General features: G+C 53.4%; 1 non-coding gene across 1 annotated transcript; it reads right to left on the bottom strand.

Annotated features, from left to right (window-relative positions):
- Positions 1 to 17,588: 17,588 nt before the first annotated feature.
- Positions 17,589 to 17,695, bottom strand: LOC144242759 (U6 spliceosomal RNA). The gene has a single exon (XR_013338454.1). It is a non-coding gene; the product is annotated as a U6 spliceosomal RNA (small nuclear RNA).
- Positions 17,696 to 18,797: the final 1,102 nt, after the last annotated feature.

The raw sequence follows: 18,797 nt of genomic DNA, 5'->3' as shown, positions 1-18,797 counted from the left end.
GAGTGTGTCTCCTGCCCCTGGGGCCCAGTGGTGAATGGGGCACAGAAAGAAGCTGGCAAATTAAAACCAAAATGCTAGGTGATGTTGCCCGTGCCACACACAAGTCCTGTCCCAAGCTTAGTGGGGAGAATGTNCCCCCCGCCCCCACCCTCCCAGCCAAGGTCTGTGTGCTCCAGGAGGGCTCTGAGCACTGTAGCCCCTGAGCTATGGGGGACAGTGCGTTCAAGGAGTCTTAACAGTTGGGTGACTAGGTAAGGCCGCCAGACAGATTATTCCAGGCTGCAGGCTGGGGTTTCTTGGAAGGGCCAGGTCCTGGGAAGAGCCCCTTCCCTGTTGGAGGAGGATGCAGGTGGGGCTCTAGGAGGCTGGCTTCCAGTTGTCACAGCACCTGCACAGCCACGTCTCTGGGGGCTGGAGCCCATACTTTGATAAACCCCCATAAAATGACTTCAGAGCCCAGCAGTTCCCTCTACCGAGGCCAGTCACTTCCTGTGTCCCTGGAGGGCCCTGGCTGCCTGGTCCACTCAGGCTGGCCAGGGCGTGAGGGCTGGAGGTTCCCCTTTGCGGCCTCCGAGTCTAGGAGAACAGGCAGGGGAGGGGGGCAGGGAGCAGGTCCCCCAGTGCGCCCTGGCTTTCCCCACCAGCTGCAACCTGACTTTCAGCCCCCGGATGGGAGCCTGGGCCAGTCCCGAGGAAGAGCGTGTTGGAGACACATGGGGGGCACAGGTTTACCTGGAAGGGGTCAGTAGCCTCTGCCAAGGAGCCCGTGCTGCCCCTGGTCCCTGGCCTTTGCCTCCCTCCGTCCCCCAGCTTCAAGCTTCTCCTCATCGCCCTTCCTCCTCAGCGGACTCCTTCAGCCCAACCTGGGGCCCAGGGACACCAGGGGCCCCATGGGAGGCCCTGAGGGAAGAGCTAGACTGAAGTGAGGGGGCTCAGAGAGGGCACTGGGGAAATTGTGGTCTCGAGGAGTCAGGGGGCCCCGACAGGGCGCGCAGCCACTTCCTAGAAGACCTCAGAGAGCTGCGTCTGGGCTGAAAATGGGCTTCATGCCCCTGGAGTGCCAGGTGTGCGTGCGTGTGTGCATGTGCGTGTGCGTGTGTTGGTGAGCGCATCTGCTGAGAACGAAACAGGGCCCCAGAGGAAAGGAATGGCCCAGGGAAACAGGGTCTCCTGCCCCTTCCATGCGACAGAGAGCAAGCTTCATGAAGGGCCCCCAGACACTGCACGCAGGGGCCGATGTCCCCTGGAAAGCTGAGACCGATGGCATGGCAGGCGCCATGGACCCAATGCCTCTTCCTCCTAACGGCCTCCTTGGCGATCTTGCCTCAGGGCCGCCCCTCCTTGACTGTTAGGACCAGAGTATGAAGAAGTAAGATATAAATATGTATACATATATAAATATATTTTTAATTACGTGTCGTGTCACGGTGGCTCCAGACGTATGGTTTGCCTAGTTTATCCCACTGCTTGAAAGTGCTTCCTGGCCAATGCAAATAACCATCTAAGCTGTTTTTCTGAATGCAGGTCGCTGCTACTCTTTGAGACACGGAAGGAAAACGTTTAAAAAAAAAAAGAAAAGAAAAACTTTTTTTTTTAAAGGAAATAAGAGTAAAGCGTAAAATCTGTGACTCTGAGACAGTTTCCCGTGGGAGGCAACTCAGGAGCCGGGGGCAGAAGTGGGTTCCCCACAGACCCCTAGCCTCTCCCTGGGCCGGACCCCCCTTGTGCTGAGTGAGGAAGGCCATATCCAAGTTGACCTCTGAATGTATTTGATGGGAGGCAAAACTGGATATTGCATTTCGAAGTCTCGCGTTGTTTTCCCTACTCGTCCGCGGCTTTCTTGGCTCAGCGAAGAGGCAAAGTCCGGCCATCTGATGTTGATCCTGTCTCGGTCTGTCCCCCCTGCCAGTCAAGACCAGATAGCCATTGTTTTCCTCGCAGGCGGCCAGCCTGCTCATCGTGGCCCTCCTCCCCTCGGCCTTGTGGCTTTGCCTAAGCGCTGGGACTGCAGCCCCAAGAAGGCTCCTAACCTTCCCCTGGAGAAGATGGGAGCCCCACCATCCTCTGTGGGGAATGTGCACCCCACACCCAGTTCCGTCTGTTCGTCCTTCCTTAACCAGTCTGTAAACCTCTAAGGTTTAGGGATCGCCCTGTCCATCCATGTAAATGTAAATGTTGGCCGAGTCGGTATTTATTCTAATTTTTATTTTATTTTATTTTCTCTGAGGGATGGGGAGGGAGGGGTGTGGGAAATGTACCCTCAATCGCGCCCTGGGCAGCTGCAGGGGCAGGGACCCAGCCAGCCAGGCCGCCGAGAGGAGCCACCCCACGGGGCGGCCCAGACGCCACGTTCCAGTCGCTTATCTGGCATCAGGACCCGGCCAGTGCTCCGCGTATGACAGACTCTCAGAGCCTGCCCGTGGGGTCCCATCCCTCAGCTGCTGGCGCTCCGTTGGGACCTCTGCCTGGGCCTTTAAAGAGGCAGATCAGAGAGAAGGCAGCTCTTCTCTGCTCGGGACACTGGCGTCGAAGGGCTGCCCACCTCGCCTGAGCCAGTTGGGAGCCTGGCGACAGGACCTACCTCCCGGGAGCAGGGGCCTGGGGCTTCCCGCCAAAATCTGCAGTAGAATCCTGCTCACGCGCCCACTTTCCCTCCCTCACTATGTCCTGCTTTCCAGCTGAACCCTAACTACAAGTGGGTTTAAAAAATAAACACCAAAAACCAAAAATGCCCTGAATCCGTGTTCTCTGTGTGTTCGGCAAAGGACATCTTTCCCAGGGGCCTCTGCGGCCTCCGCTGGTCCTGGCGGGGACCTCCCATGAGCCCCTGCCCAGGCAATGAGCTACTGAGATTTCCCACAGTTTGGCCGTCTTAGAGAGCCGGGGCATGGTCTGGGGCCTGGGGAAGGCTGTGAAGGAGTGGTCTGGGGGATGCGGGTGGAGGACACTTGGGCCCCCTCGTCCCCCCAAGCAGGGAACTGTGGCCTATCCGAAATCATAGGATGAGGCCGCTCCTGCAGAAAATAGCTTTCACACTAAAGATCTGGTCTGCTGCGTGTCTGTCCGCCCCACCCCCAAATCCACTCCTTCCTTAGAAATATCACTGGAGCATTTGACTTATTTTAGAAATACTGGCCCAGAAGCTTCTAAAAGTCAGCAGCAAGTGGCTGTCCAGTCCCAGTGGGTCAAACCGGTCTTTCATCAAAGGGGCCCGAAGGGGCCCAGTGATTTACTTTCCTGTGATGACATGTCCCTTGTTTTGCACAATCCCTCTGATGGCAGGACACTGGGGACACTGCCTCCTGGTAACAGATTCCCCTCGGGGGTTCTCTCTGGCTAGAACTTGCCAGCCTTTCACCTCCTCAGGGCAGCAACAAGAGCGTCCACCCCCTTCCTGCGTCCCTGGCCTGGTGAAGATGGCGGCGGGCCCAGCCCAGGAGCCTGGTGAGGGCTTCTTGAGATCGGTCACTAACTATTACTGTGTTACACGACACTGTGCAGGGACGGCCAAAAATGCACAGATTGGTAGAGGGAGATGACCTTTTAATTAAACAATTGAGATCTTTGTCAAACCAAAGTTTTTACAAAAATGCTATTTGCGAAAGTGTAGAAGCAGAATACGGGGATCAAAGTGAAAGGGGTTTGAAGTTGGAGAGGGGAGAAATCTTACCAAACACCATTCACAAAAAGGGAGTGGGGATTTTCCTGGGTGATTTAATCCTGGTTCCAGAAGCTTCTAAGTTATAGAAAGCAATGAAACACGTCATCTAAACAATAAATGTTTTGATCCTGCATTTCACCACCATCTCTGCTGATAGGTGCTGTGTCCTCCTGAGGGTAGGTTACATTTATATGGGGGTCGTAGGAAGGAGGGAGGGTGGGGAAAGAAGACAATTGGAGTTGAATAAGCCAGGATGCATGCTCACTCATACACGCGCGCACACACATGCGCGACTAGGAAGGGCCTTTTACACGCCAAGGTAAAGGGCAGAAGAAGGGATTGAGAGGGAAGAAGTAGCTATGCCTTACTATTAACAGTCTGTCTACCCTCACAGCTCCCAGGGGCTTCGGAGCCTTCCATTCGCTCTCTTAGGTGATTCAATAAAGTAGGTGGGTATTTTTGATCCCCATTTTACAGATGAGAAGGCTAAGGCTCAGGGAGGTGACACGACTGACCAAAAGCCAAGGGCCAGTCAGCGGGAGAGCCAGGGGCAGAGGGAGAGCCAGGGGTCCTTTTCCCCAGCCCAGAAGGCGAGCGTGTCCTCAAGGGCCTCTCCCCGCTGACCGCTGTGGAGCACGGCCCCAGGGAGCCGCCAGTAACACCAGTCAGACAGAAGGAGCGGCCAGCTGCCCACTGGGACCACGTGGACAGCCGACCCAGTCTTGCCTCTGCGTCAGCAGAAAGTAGGCACATGGTGAAATGCCTCAAATCAAGGGACTGGGGTGGGGTAGGGCGACAAGCCGTGTGGCAAAGTTCGGTGCTGTTATGTAAAAGCGTCCACTGAAATAGGTGCCAACTGTCCTTTTGGACTAACGGCACACCCGTGGCTCTCAAGATGGGTGGGAGGTGAGGGAGACCCTCTTAGGGACGCTGGCAAGGTGGGGAGTCAATGCCCAAATTGCCTGGTAACTTCTCAGACTATACACTGAAAGAGAACACTCGGACACAGCAACATTTTCAGACTTCTGGCCTGAGGGAGCCCCTCTTCTTACACACGTGCTCCGTGCTGCGCGGGAGGAAAGGTGCTGAAGGCCGCCATCCATTACTCCAGGAACATGGCCCCAAGGTAACCACGAAGAGCAGAATGAATGTCTAGAAACAGCAGGCGAGGGCGCTTCATTCCTCACCTCCGTCTGCGGTACAGGTGCCACTCGCTTCTTGGAAGTTTGCTTGGACCCCTTCGCTTTCGGAAGGACTTACATTAGTACGGGGTTCCCCAACCTAAGAGATCTGAAGAGGATTTCCGCGTTTCTGAAAATGGCATTCAGCGTTGAGCCAGCAGCGAGAGTGGGGCCGCCCGGCTCCTTCTCAAAACACTCAGCATCTCAACATCAACCGCCAGAGCTTTGAACCGTGTCCGTGAGCATCTGTGTCTTATCCCAATTGATTTTACGCATCCCTTAACAAGACGTGTCCTAAGCTATCTGAAAAGCTAACTGGGGGAATGGGGGAGGTGTCTAGGAAGGCTCAAAATTTTTCCATATAAATGAGTGACAATTGCTCCTCCACTTTATGCCGGTCCAGCTAATGCAAGCTTTTGTAGGAAGAGTCTACTTCCTTTTTTAAATTTTTTTTAATGTTTATTTATTTTTGAGAGAGACAGAGTGTGAGTGGGGGAGGGGCAGAGAGACAGGGAGACACAGAATCCAAAGCAGGCTCCAGGCTCTGAGCTGTCAGCACAGAGCTGGACGTGGGGCTCGAACTCACGAACCACGAGATCATGACCTGAGCCGAATTCAAACGCTCAACTGACTGAGCCACCCAGGCGCCCCCGAACAATCTACTTTTGAATAGCAAGACAAACCTGTATTGGAATTGCCGTCCTCACTGAAATGAGGCTGGCTGGCACGTTCACAATGCGGGGGAAGGGCTCCATAAGTAGCTTGAGTGTAGAGCAGAGCGTATGCCATGGACCCAGGGCAGTGTTAGGACTTCCATGGGCCCTGGGCACTTAGGCCTTCCCAGGCCCTTCCTCCTTCAAATAAAATAAACATATATTTGATGGCTACATGGGTATGAAGACAAATGTATTCATATTACGTATGAACTTTCTTTTTCAACCTAGAAGTTCATTTCTGAATTCTGATTTTAAAACAAATGGAAGTACTTTGTGAGCCCCTAAAAGAATCAGGTGCCCTAGTACCGGTCCTGGGAGGACATCGGCCCTGAGGGAGGAGCCTCACCTTTCCCTGCTACCCAGAGGAGCTCAGGGTGAGCAGGGCAGAGGAGGGAGGCTGGAGGGGGCGGGCAGGGAAGCCCACGCTGCAGTCTTCCAAGCAAGCAGTTGGCCCTGTTCTGGGAGCAGATGCAGCCGTGCTGCCTCCTCTGCCCCAGACCGGCTGCCGGGCACACGGCCCGCAGTGCATCGCAAGGAGTGGTGTGGGCCTGACCCAGGAGACTGGCCCAGGGAATCCAAGCGTCACCCAGCACTTGTCCCTGTCCACAGCACTGTACCACACATACCCTCATAGGGACTCACTGAAGCCCTGGGAAGGAAACAAATAAAATTTTCCTACTCATTTTACATCTGGGGAAGCTGAGGCTTAGAGAACCATTATGACTGAACGGTGCTTTTTGTTTTCAAATACATATTCTTGTCTGATCTTCATAATAGCCGTACCAAAGGATAGACATTTTTTACTCCATTTTTTTAAGTGTTTATTTGGGGTGGCTGAGTGACTCAGTCAGCTAAGCATCCGACTTCAGCTCAGGTCATGATCTCACAGCCTATGAGTCGCAGCCCCGCATTCGGCTTTGTGCCGACAGCTCAGAGCCTGGAGCCTGCTTCAGATTCTCTGTCTCCCTTTCTCTCTGCCCCTCCTCTGCTCATGATCTGCCTCTTTCTCTCTCAAAAATTAATATTAAAATTTTTTTTAATGTTTATTTAGTTATTTTGAGAGAGAGTGCAAGGTGGGGGATGGTCAGAGAGAGAGAATCGCACTGTCAGCCGGGAGCCCCGTGCTGAGCTCGATCTCAGGAACCATGAGACCACGACCTGAGCCAAAATCAAGAGTCAGCTGCTTAACTAACTGAGCCACCCAGGCGCCCTTTTGACTCCATTTTAAAGATAGGAGAAACGGGCTCAGCAAAGCAGAATGACAAAGCCATGTCATGTGACCGGCAGGCACAAAAGTCACGCCTGGCACTGCTGTCTTCCTCATCCTGAGAACCATCTGCTGGGCATGTATGGGCACATGAGTGAGTCCCCTCGCTCTGCTCTGTCTCCCAGCCCAGATGGACACAACAGCTTCCAGCGACGAGCAGGGGCTCAGGCCAGGGCTCTTGGGCCTGGTGGTGATCCAAAAGGACATAGAGGGACACGACCCTCCCAGGTAAACGAATGGGTGGAGAGAGGTTCATGGCCTGGCATGGAATTGGTGCCCTTCCCCCCTGACCAGGGGGAGGATTGGAATCTCCCTTGGGTGTGGCTCCCTTGGGGGGCTAAGGAGGGACAGTAACTCCTGAAGCATGTCAGGAAGAGAGGGAAGGGTGCTCAGGATCTGTGTCCATTAACTAATGCCATGCAAGTCCGTGTAACTAATTATTCCATGCTTGAGATGGACAACAGACAGATGCTCACTGCTCTCGTTTATGGCTCTGCAGATGAATTGGGGTCTGGCTGATCTTGGCTGGCTGGCAGGGGACTCAAGCCCAGTCTCTGGACCGCGGACAGTGGTTAGAGGTACAGTCAGGCACCTCCCCTTAGTGTTACTTCTTCCAGGAAGTTCTCCCTTACTGACTCTCCCCCACCGGGGTCCCACAGCTTCTAGGGATCCTCCTATGATGGCTCTGCTCACTGTGTGTGACCACTGGCAGGTAGATGGCCGGTGCACACAGACCATGAGCTTGACCTCCTCTCCTGTGCGTCTATCTCCAGCACCGAGCCCAGGGTCTGGCCCAAGCAGGTGCCAAGCAAGCATGTGGGGGAAGAGTGGGTAACTGTGACAGTGAGGTCCAGGTAATAAGTGATGAAGGGGCTTGGAGAGGGAAGAGCTAAGCTACCAGAGCAGAAGAGGGGAAAGGGGACCCCATATGGGACAGGGACCTCCAGTGGGAAGGGCTGGGGGTGGCCTTGAGGTCCTGAGTTCTAACAGTCCAGAGAGGCCAGGGTAGGGGCTCTCCTGTGTGGCCAGAGCCACGGCAGCTAGAGCCAGGACCTTTGTGTGAAGGAGGAGAAGACGGCCTTCCTCCCTGAGGGGCCCCGGTCCCGGCCAGGACTCGTGAGCCGCCTGAGAACCCCTCAGCGGGGCCCTTGGGTAGGACACAACCGTGCACCGTGTGTGAGATTTTCTGGGGCGTGGGGGCAGGTGTCTGCATGTGGGGGCACGCGCGTGGGGCTGGTGTGTGTGTGGTACTTGTACACGATTTGTGTGTTTGCACCGCACTTTCTTTTTCTTTAATGTTTGTTTTCGTTTTTGTTTTTANAGCAGAAATCCCTGCCTGGCCTTGTTGGCGAGAGCACGCCCTCCAGAAGAGCTTTGCTAAAACCAGAATCGGGTCCGGAGGTGACGGACGGCGGGTTCGCCTTTCCCTGGTGAAGCTGCACCGGGAACAGTGGGCTCCCCTTTGGGAACTCAAGTTCATTAGGCCCCTGGCCCAGGACGGTCAGCAGGCCAGGGAGGGGAGGGGAGCAGGTGCTCCGTGCGCCAGGAGAGGCTGCAGGAGCTCCGGGGGCTGCCTGAGAACGTGCGGGGGGGACACAGCTGTCCTCACGGCTCTGACGCACCATCTCGACGCGCCATCTCGGGGGAGAAGACCTGGGGGGGCTGGACACTGAGAGGGGACAGCAGACACCCTCATCCCCCCGGCAGGTGGTGCGGCAGGGATTGGCTGAGGGTCCGCACGCAGGAACGAGCCCCGCACGAAGCTTCCCACGGGAGCTGTGACCCACCCCCCAACAGGGCAGGGGAACCCCTCCTTTGTGCTAGAGCATCATGGGGAAACACCCCACACCCTTGCCACTCAGGGCTCCTGGGGTGCCTTCTTTCCAGGAACTGCCCTTGCCCTTGATCCCTGGAAACCACTTCATCCTTGTTCACTCCCCAGCCTCTACCCTGCAAGCACTCCATCCAGGTGACAGGAGGTGGAGGGGACTTCAGCGCCCCCACCGCCCATACTACAGATGAGGACACTGAGGCCCTGAGGGCAGGGTCCCACGGTTACCGACAGAGCACTTCCCAGCATCCCATCGGGACGCGGGAGGTGCGCTCTCCATTTCACAGACTGGGAGAGGTGAACTGGCCCCAGCTCACACCGCTGGGGAGAGGAGGGGCCGCATTCCCCAGGGTCCCCTCTGCCTCCAAGCCCTTGTGGTGACTCCAAACCCCAAAGCTCAGTGTCCCACACGCAGCCATACATCAGAGGAGTCCAGTGAGAACTGCAGACGGTCTCTTCCAATGCCGTCGGCCAGGATAAGTGTCCTGAGGCTGACAAGTCACTCAGTGTCTCTGACCCTTAGTTTTCTCTACTGAGATAGGAATACTATTATTTACGTCCCTGTCTTCGTGGGAGACTTGGATAAATAGTGTGTGTCCTCCGAGCCCCTCACAAATGACAGTTCTCTTCCCTCTGGGCCACCACACTCTCCTGCCTCACTGTGTGTGGCTTTTATTCTTTCAGGTAATGAATGTGCACGAAATCATGTCCACTCTCCCACTGGGATCTGCTGGCATTGGGCTTAGGGTGAGGTTTGGGTGAAATCTTAATTTTTTTAATGTTTATTTTTGAGATAGGGAGAGACAGAGTGCAAGCAGGAGAGGGGCAGAGAGAGGTGGAGACACAGAATCTGAAACAGAGTCCAGGCTCCGAGCTGTCAGCACAGAGCCCAATGCAGGGCTTGAACCCACGAACCATGAGATCATGACCTGAGCCAAAGTTGGGTGCTCAGCTGAATGAGCCACCCAGGCACCCCTGGTCTGGGTGAAATCTGAGTGCTTTTAAAATTAGAACTTCGAGTATTGGCTTCATCACCCCCACGGAGGCACACACTGGTGAGCTGAGGTGTCACCTACACATAATTCCCCCCAGGCATCCATGAGCTGACCCTGAAAGCCTGCTGGGTGCAAGGCAGAGAACTGGGGTGCTGCTCTGGAAAAAGGTCCCATCCCACAACCCTGCCCCGTACCCTGTGTCAGCGACCTGGACACGCACTTAGGACAACCCTCTTCTGTGCACCCCCCAACCCCCCCCCCATGTGCCAGGCCTGTGCTGGGGATGAGGACACAATGGGGACCAGGCGGTGGAGGCCGGCTGGCAGAGGAAGGGGGCGTGTCAAGGAGGGACCGTGAGGCGCAGGGGGGCTGGCGCACATAGCTGCGCGCTCCGGCAATGAAGTCATTAATCCCTGGGCAGTGAGGGGGCCCACATCAGATGGGGGGCTGACCCAGCACAAGGGGTCGGCCTCAGGGCGGGCTCACCGTGTGTCAGCAAGTGCCATGTGGGGTCAGGCGGGTGATAGGTAAAGCCGCACGCGGGCAGGGCCAACCATGCTGGCAGAGGGACCTTGGAAGGCGGGAGTGGGGGTGGGCAGGCAGGAGAGGTCTCAATTAGAGGCCAGGTCTGTGAAGAGCCTGGGCTAAGTGGTAGGAGAGGTGGCCGGGCTGAGCCACCCACCAGTGAGTAGAGGAGTTGCTGGGGGCTCCTTCCTTCCTCCTGCAGAGTGGATTAAAGGCAAGAGAAATGGAAACCCAGTTAATTATGCAGGTGAGAAGCACCTGAATGGCAGACAGGGCTAAAACCCGCATTCCTGGGTTCTGATTTTCACACAGGGCTGGCCCTCCCCGCCCCAGGTGCCCGGCAGTGACTGAGTGGAGGTGTCCTCACTGTAACTTACCTCTTTTAGCCAAAAACTGTTCTTAACCATTTTTTTTTCTGGTAGAAAACCTTCTGTGGGAGATCATCCACACCCCTGAGCTCTCGAACAGGGGCGCTGTGTATTTCCCCCTTTCTAGATGACTCAGGGTCATTTTGACAACACTAATTAGTAGACTGGACTGTAATACTGAGTTACCCTCAGGGATTATCAAGGTATATCCAGGCTGCTTTGGTTTTTTAATTACTGCATCTGCATTTTACAGTTTTCCTGCCTCCTCTCTCATCATAAAGCTCTTCATACCACTCTCAGTATACCTGTCGTGGCCTGAGAAACTAGACCACCAAACTCGTCAGAACTGTTCATCAAGTAAGAGCAAACAGGCCCTGAGCGAGGGCCCAAGGGGCGTTTTTGGGGTTTTTTTCTTAATGTTTATTTATTTTTTAGAAAGAGACAGAACATAAGCAGGTAAGGGGCAGAGAGAGGGAGGGAGACACAGAATCTGAAGCAGGCTCCAGGCTCTGAGCTGTCAGCACAGAGCCGGACGTGGGGCTTGAACTCAAGAGCTGTGAAATCATGACCTGAGCTGAAGTCGGTCCGACTGAGCCAAGGGGCATTTTTGTAAGCTAAGTATCTGAGCTTTACTGCACAAATGGATATTTTAAACAATTTTTTCCCCATTTCAGAAACCGTTTTTGCCTACTTTCTGGCCTATGATGCCTTCCAAAAGTAGTGGATGCACCGGGTAAGTAAGGTTTTGCTAATGTGGAATTTGAGTTGTTTTAGTTCATGTGATCCTGTTCAAGGCCGTGAGGCTGTTGGGTTGAGTCTTACCTTCTTTTCCAGGGACAAAAGCAGAGCCTGAGGCTGGGGTGGGCCAAGATTAGACAGTGAGTCAAGATGAATCTCATGACCCCAGGCTTAGGAACCTTGCCCCAGGGCTGCACCAGACTTCCCATCCTAAGAACTGAGGGGCAGCGGCCCTGGGCTGGAAAGAGCCCCATCCTGGGAGTCAGCAGCTCCCAGCTGTAGACCTGGTTCCACACTCACCAGGTAGGTGGCCGGAGGCATCCCTTCTCTGGGCCTTAGTTTCCCTATCTGTAAAAGAAGGGTGAGTATATTAGTGTTTAAAGTATTCTTTCTACGATTCTTTTTTTTTATTTAATTTTTTTAAAGTTTATTTATTATGAAACAGCATTCACAAGCTGGGTAGGGACAGAGAGAGGGGAGAGGGAGAGTCCCAAGCAGGCTCCACACTGTCAGTGCAGAGCTTGAAGTGGGGCTCAAACTCACTNGGTGGCCGGAGGCATCCCTTCTCTGGGCCTTAGTTTCCCTATCTGTAAAAGAAGGGTGAGTATATTAGTGTTTAAAGTATTCTTTCTACGATTCTTTTTTTTTTATTTAATTTTTTTAAAGTTTATTTATTATGAAACAGCATTCACAAGCTGGGTAGGGACAGAGAGAGGGGAGAGGGAGAGTCCCAAGCAGGCTCCACACTGTCAGTGCAGAGCTCGAAGTGGGGCTCAAACTCACTAACCATGAGATCACGACCTGAGCGGAAATCAAGAGTCAGATGCTTAACTGACTGAGCCACCCAGGCGCCTCTAAAGTATCTTTTCCGTGATTCTTGAGTTGTCTTTGTTAATTAGCGGGAGAGAGAAGGAAGGAGGGAGAAGGGAGAGATTAACAGCTGCTCTGCGTGAGCCCTCCAGCCCCCAGATTCCTTCAGCCCCCCTATTCCATCTCCCTTGTGATGCATCCCTACCCAATCTAGTTTATACACAGCCTGACCCTCCCAGGAGAGCTTTTAAATTTCAGATTAGTCAGGGGTACCCGTCATGGGTGACATTATTAGCCATGGAAGGCTCCATCAATTAAGTGTCCGACTTGGGCTCAGGTTACGATCTCATGGCTCATGAGTCCAAGCCCCACATTGGGCTCTGTACTCATGGTGTGTAGCTCAAGTGGAGTTCTCTCTCTCCCTCTCTCCCTGTCTGCTCATTCCCCCTGCTTCAAAATAAATAAATTTTTAAAAAATGAAATAAATTTCAGATTAATCAACGAATATTCTACAGGCCTTGGGGGAAAGGCCTAATAATAATGACAAACTGTAGGTTGAGAGGGTCTTGCGGCCCAGGGCTATCATCCCATTCGTGGGGAGAGACTGCTGCCCAGAGAGGGGCTTGCCCATAGAGCGGGACTGGGCGGAAAACCACCATCCCCGGGCTCCAAAATCAACAATTCTTTAGCTACTTCTGTCCTTCGCGCCCTCCACCTGTGTCCCAGGCTTCGATCCACTTCTTACCTTGTCTAACAACTCGGGCTCCCAGGCAGGAAGCAAAAGGTGCGTCCAGTCACTCTGTGTGAGTCGGAGGAAAGCATTCCTCCTTGAGACGGACCAGGAGGGAAGGGGAAGTGGTGACCAGCTGAAGACACCAGGCAGTGTGTCCCCTGCTCTCCACCCACCAGCTGGACACCCTGGCCAGCCTCGTGGCCCCTTCCCAGCCTGTGCGGCCGTGGGCGGAGGTCCCCAGGTCTGCTCGCTGGAGCCCCAGCCCCTCCTCGCCTGCAGCGACAGCACGGGCCGCCCAGGCTTGGCGGCTTTCCTGGGCTGCTGCCTTATCGATTATTTCGGCTCCCTTTTTGCTGGGGATATCAATTTAGCGGGTTCCCGGGATGGCTGTGTTTTAACCTCTCACCCTGGTCTAGACTCGGCCGGCTCCCGCTGTCCCTCGGCCAGGAGGAGATGGAGGGCCCCGGGTCTCTCGGGCAGGCTCGGGAGCCAGCAGATTTCCAGGAACAGATGCTGGGATCACCCGGCGGCTCCGCGGCCCCGCCAACCTGCCTCCCTCCAAACCGGCCCGGTGAATTATTAAAGATGCAATTTCCTTTCATCTTTCCAGTAAAATCGCTCCCGGTGCCGTGATCCACTGCCTTCCTGTCACTGACTAGGCAGGGGCTTTGGCAGGACCCTTATTTACCCACTCCCTCCTCATGGCTGAGCCCTCCTAGGAGGCTGGAGGGGACTGACCCCTTCCTAAGAGAGTCCAGAAAGCCCAGGAGTCCTGAGAAAGTGAGCGGAGCAGAGGAGACTCGGAATCTGAGGATTTGGGGGGCTGTTGTTTTACAGCTAAAGGAAAAGGAGCCCAGAGAGGGGTGGTGTGCAGCCCCAGGTGGCACAGCAAGCCATCCGCAGAGCGGGGGCTGGAACCCAAACCCCGGTCTCCCCACTGAAGGTCTCCCCTTCTCCAGCTCCAGAACAGCCTCGGGATTCCCAGCCCTCTCCCCCAGGATGAGCCCCCCACCCCACCCCGTACCTCCCGGGACAGGGAATTGGGTCCGGCTCGTCGCCGCATTGATTTAGTCTGAGTGTGATTTACAGTCTTTGCTGGTTATTTACCATCCAGTCCCCACGCCTGCTGCAGCGGGCTAGCTGGACGTAAACCTGTGATTATTACCGCCCTCCTGGCAGTATTTACTGTTTCGGCTTTTACTCTCTACCCTTGGCGATCGGCACGGAGGACCAGCAAGCAGATGGCTCCCAGGGTCCCGGCCCCAGCCTGCAGCCGCCGCGTGGTCCCCCGCCCCAAGCACTCCTTCTCAAAGCACCTCCAAAAGCCACCTCCTGAGTCGCCCCAAAGTCACCCAAACACTTCTGCCTCGCCTCCTCCTGTGCTTCCGCCCTGAAGAGTGCTGGGAAAGTGTTTTGGGGCCTCCACTGCGGCCTTTTAGAAGGAAGCCATGTACCCCACCATGAACCAGCTGCTTGGGGTTCCAGATGACCACTGTCTCTTAGTCCTGCAGTCAAGTTCCCTCAGCCCAGCCAGAGGGTTCCCAGAGGGGCCCTCTGGGCCGCCCACCTCCTCCCCTGGCTTGGTCTCAGCTGCACCCAGCCAGGCTGCTGTAGGAGAGTCAGCCCCAAGGCTTTTCTCCATGACGAACAGAAAGCCTCTTGAGACAGAGGGGCCTCCAAAGGCACAGTGGAGGAGATGCAAACCCACACCCACCCCCTCCTTGGGGCAGGACTGTGTTCTGGGGCCCGTGTTAAGATCGTGCTCAGACCCTGAGGGGCCCAGGTTTGCGTCCCTGGCCTATGCCCACAGCTTGCCCCAGCAGAGGCTGACCTGGCTGGCACACCCACCCTCCCCTCGCCAGATTTGTGGGCCTGGGCTTTTCCAGCTCTGCTCCCACGACGGACTCCTTCACATCCCGCCTTTCCCTACATTTCCGGAAGGTGACCCTTGCCACACCTGTGTGCTACAGCTCACCACGCCCACTTCACATAGCATAAAACGAATCTTTTTCAAGGGACCAATTCGGTGGCACTCAGCACATGCACAGTGTACCACCTCCACCTCTGTCTAGTTCCAAATCCTTTGCATCATCCCCAAAGGAAGCCCAGTACCTATTAAGCACCGTCTTCCCAGTCCCTCCTCCCCAAGCCCTTGGCAGCCTGTAATCAGCTCTCCATCTCTGTGGATTTGCTTATTCTGGATATTTCACATTAAATGGAATCAAACAGTATGTGGTCCTTTGTGTCTGGCTTCATTCACTCAGCATAGATTGTCTGAGGTTCTCCCACGTCGAAGCATGTATCAGGACTTCATTTCTTTTTATAGCTGGATATCTCTTTGTACTGTATACCACCACCTGCTGATCCATTCATCGGTTGGTGAGCACCCCCATCTTACAGATGAGAAAACTGAGGCTCAGAGAAGGTAAGTGGTGGAAGGTCCCCTTCATCCTCCATTCTGCTCCTCATAGGCGGGCCTCCCCCATACCCGGGGCAGGGCTGAACCCTCAGACAGTGAGCATGATTGCCAACAGCCAAAGTGGTGGTGTGTGAGGGGGAGTGTGGTGCAGTGGCTAGGAGCCCTGCCTCTAAAGCCAGCTGCCTGGGTCCACACCCTGGCTCGGCCCCTCACGACCCAGGGAGTGTGCTTCGGGCACGCCATTTAACTTCTCTGTGCCTTGGTCTTCTCATCTCTAAAAGGGGGTGGTGATAATAATAATACTGGAGAGGGTGTTGTACATGTTCGATGAGCTACTCCTGTATACAATTCTAGAAAATGAAAACTAATCTCTAGTGACAGAAAGCAGATCAGTGGCTGCCTGGGGATGAGAGGAGGGGTCTGGCGGGAGAGATTACAGAGGAAGGGTTCTGAAGAAACTCTTGGGGTGGTAGATTCATTCATTATATTAATTGTAGTAATGGTTCCAGGAGTGGATGCGTGTGTCCCAGTTGATCAGATTGAGCACTTTAAACATGTTTCATTCACTGTACGTCAACTCTGCCTCCCTAATGCTGTTTAAAAATGTTACCTGGGGCGCCTGGGTGGCTCAGTCAGTTGAGCGTCTGACTTCGGCTCAGGTCATGATTTCACGGTTCGTGGGTTCGAGCCCTGCATAGGGCTTTGTGCTGACTGCCAGCTCAGAGCCTGGAGACTGTTTCACATTCTGTGTCTCCCTCTCTCTCTGACCCTCCCCTGCTCATGCTGTCCCTCTCTCCCAGAAATAAATAAAACATTTAAAAAAAAAGTTTACAAAAACATCACCTGAGCTAATACACGTAAGTCACTTAGCACGGCTCCAGGCATGGTGAGAGCTGGGTGGCTATTAAGTGCTGGTGTTGCTATTTCCTCCTGGCCCTGCCACCAACGCCCCCCACCCCTATTGAGGCTCCCCCTTCTCTTTTTATCCTTAGCTCTTCAGGGTCCCCCAGGCAGCCAGCTCTGTGTCTGGCTAACCGTGTGCATACATGCTACCAAATTCTGATTCTCCAGGAGCAATTGTTCAATAGCCACCCACCCCTCTTCCTGCACCCCTTCAATTCCTACTGTCACCCCAACCGCCCACATCTACTAACTCAGGGGCCCTCTTCCAGCTGGGTCCTCATTACTCAGTACCACTGGATGCCAAATATTTTAACTCTTACCTCACCTTAGATCACCTTCACCCATGACCCGGCCACACTGCTGGGGTCACATGGACATGTCGGGACCCTCCCAAGCCCAGGTGTCCAGTAATGTTGCTATCCCAGAACCCTGCGACAGCAGAGAACAGGAAGCCCGGAGAACATCAGAGACTCTCAAAGACAACCTGGCCCGGGACTTAGGAGTCACGTCCTAGCTGGACATAGGTTATTATTTGGTTTTCTTGGCTTTTCTTCAACATTTCCTCCTCCAACTACCCTAAGCTCTGAACACGAGACTTTTGCTGAACTGAAAGGCAAGGAGGGTGTAGACCTTGACTCCATTTCAGAGGCGGGGCTGGGCTGGGGCGTGGGGGAGAAGAGTGGAGGGGGCAGGACCCTGGACAAGGGCCCTGGCGTCCTCCTGATACTGGCCCTCCCCAGGGGCACCTGTAGCACTTGGGTAGGATGCTGCCCTCATGTCAGGACACAAACCACTATTCCTTGCTGTCTTCTAGGGCTAAATGAGCCTGGTACAGAGCAAGCGTCAAAGAGTGGAAGGAAAAGATACAGAATATGGGCATTTACAGGCCCAGTGACAGAGCCCGGGAGCCCAGAGCCTAAAGAGCATTTGTAGCTTCTTGCATGAAGAGGAGGCTACAGACCTTGCACCTGCCCCCACCTCCTCCACAGGGAGGCCCTCAGTCTCCCTTCCCCATCCTGGGCAGGGCCGCCGGCAACCTTCCCTACCCCCAAGCTGTCCTCCTTTCTGATACCGCTCCCTCCCCACCTACCCCTAAATCATCATCATACATTTGGCCGTCTTGACCAAATTTGGGCATCTTTCCTCAAAGTAGGTACTTTTTTTAAAAATTTTTTTAATTTTTTTATTTTTTTGAACACATTATCATGTTGCATTTATTTTTTTTTTTACAAATAGTTTATTGTCAAATTAGTTTCCACATAACACCCAAGTGCTCATCCCCACAAGTGCCCTCCTCCATGCCCATCCCCCCTCCCCCCCACATCCATCAGTCCTCAGTTTTTGTCAGCATTCAAGAGTCTCTCATGGTTTGCCTCTCTCCCTTTCGCCCACCATTTCCCCCCTTCTTCTCCCCCTTGTTCCTCAGTTAAGTTCCTCCTAAAAAAATATGGAATGCTTCACGAATTTGCGTGTCATCCTTGCACAGGGGCCATGCTAATCTTCTCTGTATCTTTCCAATTTTAGTATATGTGCTGCCGAAGCGAGCACCAAAGTAGGTACTTTTATGAGATGGGTGGGGAAGAGTCCCCTTTATACCCTGGCCACCTCTCCAGCCACTCCCCAACAATCTATAGATGGCTTCAGGGAGCCCCTCCATGGCAAGAGGAGGCCATACTGAGGGACAGATGAGGCACCAACCCCCATGCCTAGGTCAGTGCAGATTTCTACTTCTAGTTTCTGGAGACCAACTTTCCCACCAAAAACAACTGAGAGAAATATGAGTACAATATGTTTTTTGAAATCTGTGTGAAGCCATTATAGAGGTATAGAGGCCTTGATCCTGGAGAGAAGAGATATCCAAAGAGATGAGCTCAACATTTTGGCCTTTTTTCCCCTTAGTGAACAGAAAGTGGAGACCATTTTCCGTCATTTCATCGGGTTAGGGAAAGGGGTTGTGGTGCGTGGAGTTCAAGCATCTCTGGGGAAAGGAAGGAGCCTTTTTTTTTTTATATAAAGGTTTTAGTTGAACCCTTGAAAAGTACATCAAGAATAGATCAGATTGAAAGATTGAAGACAAAATTGAAACCCAATTTCAAATAAACTTAATTCCAGATTGTATTAAAATGAGTTGCCTGAATCCTCACTCCCTTCCAGAAACAAGAATAAATCCTCTGTGGATCATCCAGAACTTCAAATTATTTCTAGAATTTTTCCATACACAATGGCTGGCAGTCAATAAAATTTACCAGGCAAATCAGGAGACAAGATCATATAACTGAAATCAAGAGAAGAAGAAGAAAAAAAACAACAGATAATAGCAATAGATGCAAAGAAGATCCAGATACTGACATTTAAAATAACATTTTAGGGGCACCTGGGTTGCTCAGTCAGTTGAGCGTCTGACTTTTGGTTTCAGCTTAGGCCATGATCTCATGGTTCAAAAGTGTCACGCTGGTGTGTGGAGCCTGCTTGGGATTCTCTCCCTCTCTCTCTGCCCCTCCATCTCTCTCTCTCTCTCTCTCAAAATTAATAAATAAACTTTAAAAATAAAATAACACTTTAAAATAATTGTGATTAATATATTCAAAAAGTAGATGAGATAAAAAATTTAAGCAGAGAACTGGACTTTTTTTAAGTTATCAAATGGAAA

Source organism: Crocuta crocuta, unplaced genomic scaffold (genome assembly GCF_008692635.1).
Source record: "Crocuta crocuta isolate KB4526 unplaced genomic scaffold, BGI_CrCroc_1.0 scaffold36, whole genome shotgun sequence".
Classification (NCBI taxonomy): Eukaryota; Metazoa; Chordata; class Mammalia; order Carnivora; family Hyaenidae; genus Crocuta; species Crocuta crocuta.
This window is presented reverse-complemented; position numbering and strand designations above follow the sequence as displayed.